Source organism: Sphaerodactylus townsendi, linkage group LG03 (assembly GCF_021028975.2).
Source record: "Sphaerodactylus townsendi isolate TG3544 linkage group LG03, MPM_Stown_v2.3, whole genome shotgun sequence".
Taxonomy (NCBI): Eukaryota; Metazoa; Chordata; class Lepidosauria; order Squamata; family Sphaerodactylidae; genus Sphaerodactylus; species Sphaerodactylus townsendi.
This window is the reverse complement of record NC_059427.1, coordinates 176,140,430-176,155,068: the sequence shown is the minus strand read 5'-3', so window position 1 is coordinate 176,155,068 and position 14,639 is coordinate 176,140,430. Positions and strand designations below refer to the sequence as shown.

The following is a 14,639-nucleotide window of genomic DNA, read 5'->3' as shown; positions in this document are numbered from 1 at the left end:
CTTCTCTCCGCAATGAGGCAAAACACCCCTCCCTTAGGTGGGGGCAAACGACTGGGAAGGAAAAAGGGGGCCAAGCCCGGCGAGCCCTCAAGCCGGTAAAGGGGTGTGTGTGTGTGTGTGTGCGTGCGCGCAACAGCGCCAATTCTTGGCCCCAGGTGGGAAAAGGGGGGAGATTGGCCAAGTTAAGAGAAGGCGGCGGGGAGGGGGGGGAGGCAGAGTCCGATGGGGGGGCTATCGATGGGCTAGGAGGCAGGTCAGAGCCCGGCGCTGGGCGGTGGGTGGGGGGCGTCCGGGCTCCGGGACTGGACAGGGGCGGTGGAGCTTCTCTTACCCCCCGGGGGTCCGCGGCGGAGTCAGCGCAGCGCCCCGCGTGGGCTCCGGGCTGGCGGGGGAGGGTCCCGGTCCGGGCGGGCGCGGGCGAGGGGGCTCCCGTTGCCCCCCGGGCGCTGCCGCTCCTCATCGCTCCCCTCGGCTCGCCCGTCTGCCTGGGGCGCGCGCGCGCGTGTGTGTGTGGGGTGTGCGTGTGTGTGGAGGGTGGGGAGCGAGAGGACGAGCTGCAATGGGCGGGCGGGCGGGGGGGGGCGGCGGGAAGGAGCGGCGAGCGGTTGGCCGCCGCCAGGGGCTGCATCGCGGGCGGCGGAGGCGCGCACCCCAGCCAGCGGCGGCAGCGCACCGGCCGGCCGGCGGGCCCCACAGCGGCCCCCGGGCAGGTGCAGGGCGGGACCCCGATGGACGCACGGACGGACGTGGACAGACAGGTGGGCCGATGGGTGGCTGGCTGGGTAGGTCTGTAGGGATGGACAGACAAGTGGGCAGACAGATGGGTGCGTGGAGGGGACAGACAGACAGGCACGGTCGGTCGCACTGGCAGGCACACGGACGGAGAGCTAGCCTTGCAGGCCGAGATTCAACAGGAGAATCCAGGCGGCCGGCGCACGACCCGGCCAGGAGGCTGCAGCCAGGTAGGCAGCAGGTGGCCGCGGGGGGTGGCCGGAGCCGGCGGATGGCGAGCGAGGGCTGGTCGGCGAGAGCCCGGGGGCGGGCTGGCTTTACAAGGCCGTTGGGCCCGGGAGCGGGGCGCTTGGCCGGAGGGGCCAGCGTGGAGAAGGCCCCGCGCGACGGAGGGTTGTGGGGAAGGGGCCGGCGGCGGCGGGATCCGCTTCCCAGCCAGGCGCCCACCCGCAGCCGGTCGGCGAAGCTCCGGCGCCTGGCGGCGGCATGGTCAGCATCCCGGAGCCTGGGCTGGAATTTCAAATTTGGTGCCACTCCGGATTAGCAAAAGAGGGAGGGGAACTGGGGGGTGAGGGAGATAACCGCGACGCAACGGGCGGGACACTGCTCGGAATGAGCCAGCGCAAAAAATAAAATAAAACCAACCCTTTGAGGTATGCCCCCCCCTCCCGGTGCGCTCCGCCCTCCCCCGCGGTGCTGGGTACACTCTGGACCATTTCGGGCTCTCCTGCAGAGCTCCCCCTGTGGTCGCTTCGAGTACTTCAGCCTGCAGTGAAGCCCCCTCCCCCCCCCCCCCCAGGGATCCGCTGACTGCGGAATAGCCCCCATCCGGATTGGCCAGTGTGCACGTATCCTGCCGGACCGAACGGTTCTGCGGGCCTGCTGGGCTTCCACGGGGCGGGAAGAGGGGCTCGCGTGTTTCAAGGGTGCCCAACCCAAGCAGCTTGGTTATACTTCACATTAGGAGGCTATGTAAAACCATTCTCCTTGACATGCTGGCTTTCTAGACGCAGGGTGTTTTCAGCCTGCATATTGGGGAGCGTTCAGCCCGGCAGACTCCTCTCTGAAGTCCCCCCTAGAAGGAAGACAAAGTGTTCCCCCTTGATTTTCCCCAATAGACTGATCCGAAATGTTTCTCCCCCCCCCCCCCCCTTCCAATCTTCATCTGAAATCATCTAAATAATGGACAGCCCTATTTTTTTTTTTTGGCTCCCGTCATTTCTCAGCCTTTTTTTTTTAAAAAAATGGCCGTTTTGTTGCCATTAGGGTTTTTAATTTCCACAAAGTGCCTTGTGGCAAAAATAGTCATAAATGTAAAATCAATCAATCAGTCAATCATGCAACACCACCGAAGTATGCCCGGCCATAAATACGTTTTAAACATTGGCCAGGCCTGTCTTGGGCACTCCCAGAAAGCTGTGCCCACAACCACGGGCATTCCTGGGCCACTCTTAAACTCACCCCCCCCCCAATCCTTTTACTCAAGGAGGCCATTTTTCTCTGCCCAGGCAGGCAAACACTCAACAGGGGAGGCTTTCTCCTACTGCGGCAGTGCCATGCTGCACCTGTTGAACTTCCAAATGAAATTCCTCTCCCCCTCTGTGCCACCCATACGCAAAAGGCAAGGGGCCACTGGAGACAGAGCCTTTTCCCTCACTTGGGAAAAGCTCTCCCCTCATTTGACGCCACCCTTACTGGCAAAGGCCGTGTGGCCCCCAGTGGCCCCTTGCGGCTTTTGAGGAGCCTGGCCCTAGGCTTTTAAATAAACAGATATATTGTTTAAGCAGCTAATTTCAGTATCATCATCACCAATAATTATTATTGTGAGGAAGGCTGTTTGACAAAAGAAGAAGAAGAGTTTGGATTTATATCCCCCCTTTCTCTCCTGCAGGAGACTCAAAGGGGCTGACAATCTCCTTGCCCTTCCCCCCTCACAACAAACACCCTGTGAGGTGGGTGGGGCTGAGAGAGCTCTGAGAAGCTGTGACTAGCCCAAGGTCACCCAGCTGGCGGGTGTGGGAGTGTACAGGCTAATCTGAATTCCCCAGATAAGCCTCCGCAGCTCAGGTGGCAGAGCTGGGAATCAAACCCGGTTCCTCCAGATTAGATACACGAGCTCTTAACCTCCTACGCCACTGCTGCTAATTTATGCTACTTGAATGCCACTCTGATTGTGCCGTCCCATCCAGGATTTCACCCTTCCAAGTCCACGACGTTCAGCAGCCACAATAGGCCCCTTCCGCACAGGCAGAATAAGGCACTTTCAGTCCACTTCCAATGCACTTGGCAGCTGGATTTCAGAATCCACTTGCAAACAATTGTGACAGTGGATGGAAAGTTGCTCGAGGGGTGCCCTTGCTTGTTTTAATGCTAGTTTTGATATTGATCATTTTTATGCTTTTATGATTTCATTCACAGCCTGTTTTTCCTTTGTGAGCTGCTTTTGGAGAAGCGGCACACACGTGTGGATAGTGACGGTCGCACGGCGCTTATGGCTACACAAGGCGAAGAAGAAAATTAAATTGGCAAACCCTCAGCGGCCTGCGCATAAGGCCTTAAAGGGGAAGCCCTCCATAGCTACCCGTTGCGTCTCCCACCCCACCGCCAGAATCCTCAGGGAAGCCACCTCCGTCGGCAGAGGATGTTTGTGTCTCCAGAGGCTGATTTCCTTCGGCCTTGAGCTCATATATGAATTTGGGTGCAGCCAAGAGGAGGATGAGCAGTAAATTTTCCCCACAGACCACCTTGCCAGCAGAACCCGGGCATGTACTAGCCTGCCACTTGGTCAGGGAGGGTGTGCATAACAGCATAACAACTGGATACAGTTGGTTCCAATAAATTGCAACTGGAGAAAGGGGGCTTCCCTTTTCCCGTGGGAAACCTCCCCCAGCTTCTATCTACCCCATGGGGTAAAACATACCCTTGTGAGAGCTAAACAGGACATTTTGTATATCTTCTACATCAGTGGTGGCGAACCTATGGCACAGGTGCCAGAGGTGGCACTCAGAGCCCTCTCTGTGGGCACGCAAAAACAGAGTGTCCCCCCACACACATCTAGGCTGGCCTGGGCCGCTGGGCTCGATTATTAGCATTAAACCTAAGACCTAGTTTTGGGGAAGCAGTGTAGGTAACCCTGTTAAGCGCTGTAAAACCCCCACTGGTTTTCATGCGAAGAACTAAAGAGTGATCCTTTACCTGGGAGTAAGCTCAGTTGCTGGCAATGAGGCTTACTTCTGAGTAAATCCTCCTAGGGTTGTGATTCACCCGTTGGAAGAGTTGCACGGTTGCTTCAAAGCAAAGCCACTGACTACCACCAAGCTTACTCCCGAGTAACACACTCCTCAGAGCCAACCGTTTTTTTCTAAACTAAAACCTGAGTATTCAGGTTAAATTGCTGTGTTGGCACTTTGCGATAAATAAGAGGGTTTTGGGTTGCAGTTTGGGCACTCGGACTCGAAAAAGTTCGCCATCACTGTTCTACATGGTGTTGAACTGGGAAAGTTCAGATCTCCATTTTGCCAAGGAAACATGCTGAGTAGCCCTGGGCCACTTTCAGCCTCGACCCTGGCAAGTATTTGGATGGGAGGCCACCAGGGAATACCAGAGACGTGGCCCAGAGGCAGGCAACAGCAAACCACCTCGGAACATCTGGTTCTGGTGGGTTTTCCGGGCTGTGTGGCTGTGGCCTGGTAGAAAACCCACCAGAACCAGTTGAATCCGGCCGTGAAAGCCTTCCACAATACATCTGGACGTCTCTTTTCTTAAAAACCCTCCGGGGTCGGCAGAAGTCAGCTGTAACTTGACAGCAAAAGGAAAAAAAATCCTCCATTCTCTGTTTTTCAGGGAAGAAAAGAACCGTGAGCAAACATATCATTTGATCCACACCGCAGCATACGGTCAATGTTTCCTATGAGCAGATTGGGTGGCTGCCCAGCAGGGGGAGCTGTCCCAGGAGGCTCACTTCCTCTCAGGGGATGGTTGGAGAAGAAGAGTAGAAGAAGAAGAGTTGGATTTATATCCCCCCTTTCTCTCCTGTAGGAGACTCAAAGGGGCTGACAATCTCCTTGCCCTTCCCCCCTCACAACAAACACCCTGTGAGGTAGGTGGGGCTGAGAGAGCTCGGAGAAGCTGTGACTAGCCCAAGGTCACCCAGCTGGCGTGTGTGGGAGTGCACAGGCTAATCTGAATTCCCCAGATAAGCCTCCACAGCTCAGGCGGCAGAGCGGGGAATCAAACCCGGTTCCTCCAGATCAGAGTGCACCTGCTCTTAACCACTACGCCACTGCTGCTCCAAGCCATGCTGGCAGGGACTGACGGGAATCATAGTCCATGAACATCTGGGGCACCAGAGTTGGACACCCCTGGGTTAGAGAGACTATTGAATGTGCTACACAAACCAACCAGATGTGGCGTGCGTCTCATATGACCCCATCCAACCATTACAATCTCCTTCACGGACCTGCTTCAGGTGCCCCTGCCAGACAGGTAGCAACCCGAGAAAGGACCTTGTTGGTCACAGCGGCAGAATGATGGGATTCCCTCTCTGGGGAGAGTGATCTGTTCCCCTCTATTGTCATCTTCTGCCAGTGGATGAAGACTCGTTTAATTTGGTGTTGTCTCCCTGAACTTCCTTGCTTCTTAAATGTGTGGAATTCTGTTTTTAAAGGCAGCTTTAATGCGTTGGGTTTTTCATTGCCTTGAAGACCTTGAATCAGGCAGAAAAGCAAGAAAAATGTTTTCAAATAAATAAAAATATGTGTATTTCTGAACAGAAAAAGATATTTTTTTAAAAAAAAGACAGCATCTCAGCACTTTCCTCCCTGTTTTCCTGCCCTTTGCTCCAAGAATCTGTCAGTCAGTCAGTCAGTCAGTCAGTCAATTTATTTATTTATTTCGGCTTTTATCCTGCCCTATCCCTGCAGGGTTAGACCCTTCTAAGGTCCCTTCTGCATGTGCAGAATTGTCCAATTGTGATAGGTTTTCCTGGGGTGCACCATTCCAAACATGCCAGCACGGTGTAGGGCAGTGGTGGGTGCCAGAGGTGGCACTCAGAGCCCTCTCTGTGGGCACGCGAAAACAGAGTGCCTCCCCCCCCCACATCTAGTGTAGGTAACCCTGATAAGTGCTGTTAAACCCCACTGATTTTCATGCAAAGAACTAAAGCATAATCCTTTACCTGGGAGTAAGCTTGGTTGCTGGCAATGGGGCTTGCTTCTGAGTAAACCCTCCTAGGATCATGATTCACCTGTTGAAAGAGTTGCATGGTTGCTTCAAAGCAAAGCCACCGACTACCACCAAGCTTACTCCTGTGTAACACACGCCTCTGAGCCAACCGTTTTTTCTAAACTAAAACCTCAGTATTCAGGTTAAATTGCCGGGTTGGCAGTTTGCAATAAATAAGTGGGTTTTGGGTTGCAATTTGGGCACTCGGTCTCGAAAAGGTTCGCCATCACTGGTGTAGGGGTTAAGAGCAGTGGACTCCAATTTGGAGAACCGGGTGTGATTCCCTACTCCTCCACATGAAGCCTGCTGGGTGACCTTGGGCCAGTCACAGTTCTCTCTGAACTCTCTCAGCCTGCATGGAAGCAGACAATGACAACCCACCTCTGAACATTTGTTACCTTGAACAGCCCACACAGGGTGGCCAGAAGGAAGCAACGGTCGGTCGGGTCATATTTGAACGTGCCCCCACGAAACAACCTTGCACATACAAACTTTTCATCCTGGTATGCTAGTTTTCTTTTGGTGGGGAGGAATTTTGATGGGGAGGGTTCAAGTGTGTGACTTCTCCACTTGCATCCGGATATGGTGGAATCCAGAAACAGCTTTCCTGCTCGATCCCGCTAATCACACAAACTGGTTGTGGGGCCTGCTGCCCTGCCCCCCACTGGGCCCTGCTTGCTCATAGGGGGAGGGCTGAGCAATCCTGTTGCTGCCATTGCCCTGCTGGACCTTCTTGCTCCTGGGGGGGGGGGGAGTGTGGGGTGGACCGGACAAACGAGGCCCCCATGTGACTCTTGAAAAGTGAATCCTGGATCATCTGCCCCCTCTGCCCAAGAGCCGCAGGGGAAGAGCTGGTGCTGCTGCACGAGTCATCCCCATCTCCTAAGAAAGAAGAACTAGAAGAGTTTGGATTTATATCCCCCCTTTCTCTCCTGCAGGAGACTCAAAGGGGCTTACAATCTCCTTGCCCTTCCCCCCTCACAACAAACACCCTGTGAGGTAGGTGGGGCTGAGAGAGCTCCGAGAAGCTGCGACTAGCCCAAGGTCACCCAGCTGGCATGTGTGGGAGCGTACAGGCTAATCTGAATTCCCCAGATAAGCCTCCACAGCTCAGGCGGCAGAGCTGGGAATCAACCCCGGTTCCTCCAGATTAGATACACGAGCTCTTAACCTCCTACGCCACTGCTGTGAGATCCCACCTCGCCAGATCCTGCTTTCAGGGCCCATCTGCAAGTACATGTTTGTTGCTTTAAAATTGTGATCTGTTGTACTGAATATTAGCCCCCCCCCCCTCCCATTTATATACTAAATGCTCAAGTTCACAATCTCCCCGTCAGAGCAGAACAATCATGTTGGGAAGCAAGTTCTGGCCACACAAACACACACACAGCCCAAACCCACCTTTCTGTAGTTGTCAGGAGCAGGTGTCGGTTGGTTTGAACAGAGTGAAATTCTTGACCTGGTGGGCCTCCGCTGCTCGTCATCTGAAATGGGACCGAGCCAGGGATTCTGCAGCCATGGGTTGTCCGAGGGGTGGGGGGGAACAACGCCTAGTTCCTTTCATAGCCAGTGTGGTGTCGTGGTTCAGAGCAGGGGGACTCCAATCCGGAGAACTGGGCTTGATTCCCCACTCCTCCACATGAGCGGCAGACTCTTATCTGGTGAACAGGATTGTTTTATCCACCCCCACACAAGATGCCTGCTGGGTGACCTTGGGCCAGGCCCAGTTCTCTCAGAACTCTCTTCGCCCTACCTATCTCACAAGGGGTCTGTTGTGGGGAGAGGAAGGGAAAGGAGTTTGTAAGCCCCTTTGAGACTTCTTCTGGCTGACCCAAACTCTTCTTCTTAATAGCTGACTGACATCCAAGAAACCTTGGTCTGTATCAAGCATTACTTGTTGGTTCCTACCTGTTCTATAGCTTTTAAAAACGCCCAAACCCTGTTTCACGAAGAAGCGCCCACCCCAGGTCTGCTGTGTTGGAACAGTCACAGTTATAGGGTTGCCAAGGGAGTAAGGAAAATAACCTGTCTTATTCTTGGGCAGGTTTGCCAACTCTGGGTTAGGAAATTCCTGGAGACCTGGGCATGGTGGTCGGAGAGGTCAGAGCTTGAGAAGTCCTGGAGGGTGTGCTGCCCCAAATCCCACTCTCCAAATCACCCTGTTCATCAGCGGAACTGATCTCTGCAGTCTGCCATTCCAGGAAATCTCCAGACGGCACCTGGAAGTTGGTAATTTAGCAGGTGAAGCTTTTTTAGACATTCAAAGTGGCCGCGTGGAGGATTTTCAGCTCTAAACCAGCGGGATCCAACTCCGGTGCCCCAGATGTTCATGGACTATGATTTCCATCAGCCCTGGAATCGTAGTCCGTGAACATCTGGGGCGCCAGGGTTGGACACCTCTGCTCTAAACCTTCAGATCGTGAGATAGCTGCAGGACAACAGTCAAGTCACTTTGTGTGGCATTATTGTTGGCAACCAAACTAGTATATTTGACTGAAAAGGTGGTCTTGGAGACTAGCGGAACTGGATTCCTAAAACCACCCTTCCCGTCAAATATACGAGTTCTGCCACTTTTCTGTCTGAAAAGACACCCCGTGCTAGCTGCAAACTGGCTGCCACACACCAAGGAAGGGGAAATGTTGCTGGCATAGGCGGGAACTTATGGTTGGCACCTCCGGGTTAGGAAATTCCTGGAGATCTGGGGGTAAACCCTGAGGAGGTCAGGATTGGCAGAGATGGGCCATGGATTTCACCCCCCTCAGCCATTTTTTCCAAGTGAGGTGATCTCTGTCATCTGCAGAGTGCTTGTAATTTGGGGAGAATTTTAAGTGCCCCAGGAGGTAGGCTACTCTACGTGATGGGAGAAACTTTACTTGTTCCATAGTTGCAGGGGATGGCAACCCTAAAACAAGAAGTGGGCCACTGGACAACCACTAAGATTAGCCCTCTGCTGATACAGACCTACATTTGGCACACTGGTTATGTCGCTTTAGCTTTTGAAGACTACACAGCCCATGATGCAGTACGCTCACAAGCAAAACCACATGTGCGGCAATGTACAAGGTCTTGATTGCATCAAGCGCTTGGAAAAGCAGCAAACAAGTGGGGACTGCGACAATGAGGTTTGATTCGTTCAACCGTTTTCCGTGGAAATTAATAAAGGCTGGCAAATGGGTTTGGCAAATGAATTCTTCTGCCTGCAAGTTTTGCCCATGATGGATGGCCCAATTCTGACTGATGCTCCATCAAGCCCTCTTCTGCAATTCGCTCCACCACTTGAAAGATCCATTTGCTCCCTGTCCCATTCTTGTAGCTCATATCAAGCCAGCTTGTCCTGTCGCCTCCCATAGACTCTCTGTACATGCTCTGAGGCATTGTTCCATGTAGTTAAAATCCAGCTAGGTAATGTGACTGTCCTCATGGAGGCAAAATCTAAACAGCAGCTGCTTTGTTTGACCAGTGCCACAAAGATGGTGATTGTGGACAAGCAAGGTGTTTTTGTTGACAGAGAATGCTCCTGGGAGCAAAATCCAACAGGAGGCTCTTTCTGATTCTAAGACAAAGACCCTTTCCACACAAATGCCTGAAAACATTTCTATAACATTTCTATAACATTTTCAATCACACACACACACCACCTTTACCACAATGTATGCCCATGCACTCACACCCTCAAAACAATTCCTGGCTGCCATTTTGTGATTTCCCCTCTTTTTTGAGTATGTCTTACAGCTTTGCACCACAATTCTTTGCGCCTTCTTTCTACACTCGAGCCTTTGAAGATTAACCCCCCCCCCCAAACCTAAACAAACTCACAGAAATAGTGCACGAAAAACAGGCCAAGGGCCAGGAGTGAGCTCAGAAAATGGCGCCGAGGAGGAAGCTGAGGTAAGGCAGAGAGATGTGGAAGGCGTCTTGAAGAGATCGCACAGGCAAACGGAGCTGTCTTGAAAACATTTCAACTAAAGAATCTTTTAAAAGGGCATTCGTTTAAAACATTTTGCAGCTGCAAATAAAACGTTTCGGGAACCAAAGGGGGTAAAAACAATGCAGAACTCCACTGAGGAAATATTTTATTCCCTGCCTCAAAAACCTTTTAAAAGGTTTGAACGTGGACAATGGACAATTTCTTTAAGGACCAGCTTCTGAAAACATATACAAATAGAAAAATCATGGCAGGATTTGAGATTTAAATGAAAAACAGCAATTGGACTAAAATAGTTTTTTTTAAAGGACTAAAAGTGAAAGAAATGCAGATACTAATTAGAAGCACGAGGCTAGATTTGTGTTTGGATCCATACTTGAGGTAGCTGGAAGTCACCAGCAGTGGCGTAGGAGGTTAAGAGCTCGTTTATCTAATCTGAAGGAACCGGGTTTGATTCCCAGCTCTGCCGCCTGAGCTGTGGAGGCTTATCTGGGGAATTCAGATTAGCCTGTACACTCCCACACACGCCAGCTGGGTGACCTTGGGCTAGTCACAGCTTCTCGGAGCTCTCTCGGCCCCACCTACCTCACAGGGTGTTTGTTGTGAGGGGGGAAGGGCAAGGAGATTGTAAGCCCCTTTGAGTCTCCTGCAGGAGAGAAAAGGGGGATATAAATTCAAACTATGTATGTAGGGATGTTTTTAAAATGTGTGTGTGTATGTGTGTTTATTATAGTGGGGAGGGGAGATTAGATTTGGCTCCCCCCCCCTCTTTCTTTCTGTATGTGTTGTTTATATGTGTAAAATAAATAAAATTTTCTTTTTAAAAAATCCCCTTTTAAAGGTTTGTGCAGAAAGGGCCAGGGTGTGCGATTCATTGGCTTCTAGGCACATTAGGGAATTCCTCCGGAAGCCAGGGTGAAGGGTTCCATCCCCTGGAGTTTCCGTAACCCCCCACCCTCAGATTTTTCTCCTTCCCCTATCTGCTCCAAATCAGACACTTGGGCATGAATCAACCTCTGAATCAGCAATGAAGGAAACAACCAGCACTTAGCAGCGATCAATACAGGCCTCTGGCTAAGAGCTGTTCATGACACTGGCCACAAGCCAAAGCCTGCTTCCCAGTTCCAAGGCTGGCGAGCAACCAAAGGCACCCCCCCACCCCCATCTAGCTGAGAGATCTGGAACCAGAGAAGGTGGCAGAGCACAAGCCGAGATTGGGAGGCCAACCCTAGCTGATCTGCCGCCTACAGAGATCAGCGCCCCTGGAGAGAATGGCTGCTTTCAAGGGTGGACTGTGTGCCATTGCAGCTGACGGAAGTCCCCAAGCTCCAAACCCAAATCTCCAGGAATTTTCCAAGCTAGAGTTGGCAACCGTCGGTAGAAAGAGTTAACAACCTTGGCAGCAGTGGCGTATGGGTCCTAAATGGCGCCTAGGGGCATGACCACCTTCCAGAGCCCCCCTCCTGCCCGGCTCCCTGCATTCCACATACTGGAGTCAGCAGGGAGGCCGGGAGAGGGTGGGGCTTGGTGGTGGCTCAGATGGGCGCCGCAGCAGCAGGCAGGCTCATGGGCCTGGGGAGGGCAGGAGCCGGCCTGCAGGGAGGCCAGGAGGGGGTTGGGGCTGGGTAGCGGGTGGCTCGGCCGCATGCCATTTTGTCACATGGGGCGCCTGGAGCCCCCCCATGTGATGGAATAGCATGCGCCCGGGGACATGGGATACCCCATGTCCCCATTAGCGGTACGCCACTGCTTGGCAGAAATACTGAAGTCAAATTCCAGGTGGTGATTTAGGAATGAATTAGTGGGCAGGAAAGGCACCCAGACCTGCCTAGAAACCTGGGTTTTCCACCCCAGGAATTCAAGATCAGCATGCAAGGATTCATAACCTGCACCGTGAACTTCTGGGATTCATTATCCAGCTGGACCCTTCCTCCTGGAGTGACCAAGTATTTCCAGCGGCCAAAGGAAACGGCAGCTTCGGAAGGCTGGCTCGATGACGTCACATTTATTTATCTCTTGAAAACATTTATTGGCTGCTTTTCTTCCTTGGTGGAACTGGACGCAGTTTACAATACGAATAAAACATCCATAAGAAACACGTAAAAGACCACAATTTAAAATCTCCAAATAAGATTGCCGATAAATAAGCTGGCTCCCACTGAGTCCCCTCCCCCCTCCCCCATCTCTGTAGAGTCCCCCCAAGCCTCCAGGAATTTCTCCAGCCTAAGAAACGGGAGACCGCTCTCATTCAAATCCTGGGAGAACGGGTTGTACCTCACCTACAGGGTGGGAGGGAGAGCAGAGTGCGAATGCTTTTTCCTGCATTGGGTCTGTAAAGCAGGCCTTGGATGTCTTTTTCAATGAATGAGACATTTCCTGTACGTCAATGGCTATGAGCTGTGACAGTGAGAAACCCCATGATCAGAGGCAGTATATCTGTCAGTTTCATTTTTTAAAAAAAATATTTTTATTGATATTTCGGAATTATTACAGATTTATATTGTATATCGTATATTTCATCCTTCCCCCCTTTTTTCCCCTCCCCCCTCTTCTTCTCTTCTTTAGATGCGCAGCAGCAGGTCCATTCTTCTCAATCTTCTTATCCATTTTTCTTCTGTAATTCCCATTTTGTTTAACCAGTCTTTGAATTCCATCCAGATCCACTTCATATCTTTTAGTTTTTCTTGCCATATTTGATTTCTTGACATGACGTCGAAAATTTCTAATTGAATTTGCTCCCATATATATTCCAACCATTTCTGCATTGTCCATATCTTTTTTTGTCTTTCCACCCCAGTGCTATTACTGCATGGGCTACCTGTCAGTTTCAGATGCTGAGGACTCCATCGTGTTGGCCGACACTAGAAAGAGAATATTGGATGAGGTGGGCATCAGGGCTGCTGCAGCGCTCCTCCTAATGGGCAGTCTGTGGGGGCAGCAACTCTGCACATGCTCAGATATACTTTTCTTCATTTCAGTGTTGTATTCCCAGATTCCATCTCTGAGCACCGGCACAATTTAAACTCCAGATTGAGGAGCATCAGGAAAACAACAGATGATAGAGAGAGGAAGACTGAGGGAGCTCTGGGCTGGAACGGAAGAGTCCATGAATATCCCCCTCAAACAATGTCAATGGCTGCTTTTCCATCTGGAGACAACCCAGTGTAGTGGTTGGAGTGTCGTACGAGGGCTGGAGAGACCCTGCCCTGCCTCAAAGCTCACAGGGGAACCTTGGGCCAATTCCCGTAGTTTAATCAGCCTCACAAGGTCGTTGTGTGAGGGTAACACAAGGCACAGGAGAACCCGCTTGTGTATTAATCAGATCAGGGGTCTCCAACCTATGGCCCTCCAGATGTTCATGGACTATGATTCCTATCAGCCCCTGCCAACTCGTCGTCCTCATCGTCCTCTTCCTCTTCTTCAGTTTCCCAGCCTGTGTCTGGCAGCCCTACCCTCCATCTTCTGCTAGTGGCCAGGAGGGACCTGGCAACCCTTCGCTGTGCCCACCACGCTGCATCAGAATGGCAAAGGTGCCTGCAGGCTCACAAAGGAGAGAAGAAGAGTTTGAATGTATATCCCCCCTTTCTCTCCTGCAGGAGTCTCAAAGGGGCTGACAATCTCCTTGCCCTTCCCCCCTCACAACAAACACCCTGTGAGGTAGGTGGGGCTGAGAGAGCTCCGAGAAGCTGTGACTAGCCCAAGGTCACCCAGCTGGCGGGTGTGGGAGTGCACAGGCTAATCTGAATTCCCCAGATAAGCCTCCACAGCTCAGGCGGCAGAGCTGGGAATCAAACCAGGTTCCTCCAGATTAGATACACGAGCTCTTAACCTCCTACACCATGAGCTCTTAACCTCCTACGCCATGGCTGCTCCAGGACCTCAAAGACCGAGAACTGCTGCTCCAGGACCTCTCCCCCCAGCCTCAGGTCCTGGCGGCTAGGCAGAGCGGCCCACTGGCCAGGGAAAAACAACCACCACAACCCCCCGCTGTTCTCGTGCCTTCAAAAAGCATGAGAACTTTTTCCACAGCATGGAGGTAGAGCAGCTGCTGGGGGTTTCCCAGGCTGGGTGGCAGGGGTCTGGCGGGGTCGTCTTGTCCTCAGCTGTGGCTGGCATCTTCAGAGGCACGTCGGGACGTTTCTCTCCATTGCACAGAAACGCATGTCCCTGCGGCCTGGATGCCTCCAAAGAATGCCAGCCGCAGGAGGGAGCAAAGCGTGAGCAGCAAAACCCCCCAGACCCCAGACCCGTCCCCTGGGAAAAACCCCCCAGCCAGAGGATTCGAACAGGGCAGGGAGGGGAGTGTGATGTTTGCTATCGCCTGGAAATCAAGCAGCTGTGAAAGGCGCCGTCGTCGGAGTGGGCTGAGAAGACTCTGTGTCTAAGGGCAAACAAACAGGTTCTAGCCCAGTGATGGCGAACCTTTTCGAGACCGAGTGCCCAAACTGCAACCCAAAACCCACTTATTTATCGCAAAGGGCCAACGTGGCAATTTAACTTTTAAAAGTTGTTTTTTTCATTGTTGTTCACCGCCCTGAGCCCCTAGGGGGAGGGCGGTTTAGAAATCAAATAAATAAATAAATAAACCTGAATACTGAGGTTTCAGTATAGAAAAATGGTTGGCTCCAAGGCGCGCGTTACTCGAGAGTAAGCTTGGTGGTAATCGGTGGCTTTGCTTTGAAGCAACTGTGCAACGCTTTGAACAGGTGAATCACGACCCTAGGAGGGTTTACTCAGAAGCAAGCCCCATTGCCAGCAA

General features: G+C 52.3%; 1 protein-coding gene and 1 long non-coding RNA gene across 2 annotated transcripts in view; one reads left to right on the top strand and one right to left on the bottom strand.

The window, feature by feature from the left end:
- Positions 1–520, bottom strand: part of KCND1 (potassium voltage-gated channel subfamily D member 1) — an 89,434-nt gene extending 88,914 nt beyond the window's left edge. The window contains exon 1 of the mRNA XM_048491875.1: positions 332–520. The gene's annotated coding sequence lies outside the window, so the exon portion shown is untranslated. The remainder of the gene's footprint in view (positions 1–331) is intronic.
- A 127-nt stretch (positions 521–647) lies between these two features.
- Positions 648–14,332, top strand: LOC125429445. The gene is made up of 3 exons (XR_007243987.1): positions 648–758; positions 3,151–3,498; positions 14,280–14,332. It is a non-coding gene; the product is annotated as an uncharacterized LOC125429445 (long non-coding RNA).
- The last annotated feature ends 307 nt before the right edge of the window (positions 14,333–14,639 follow it).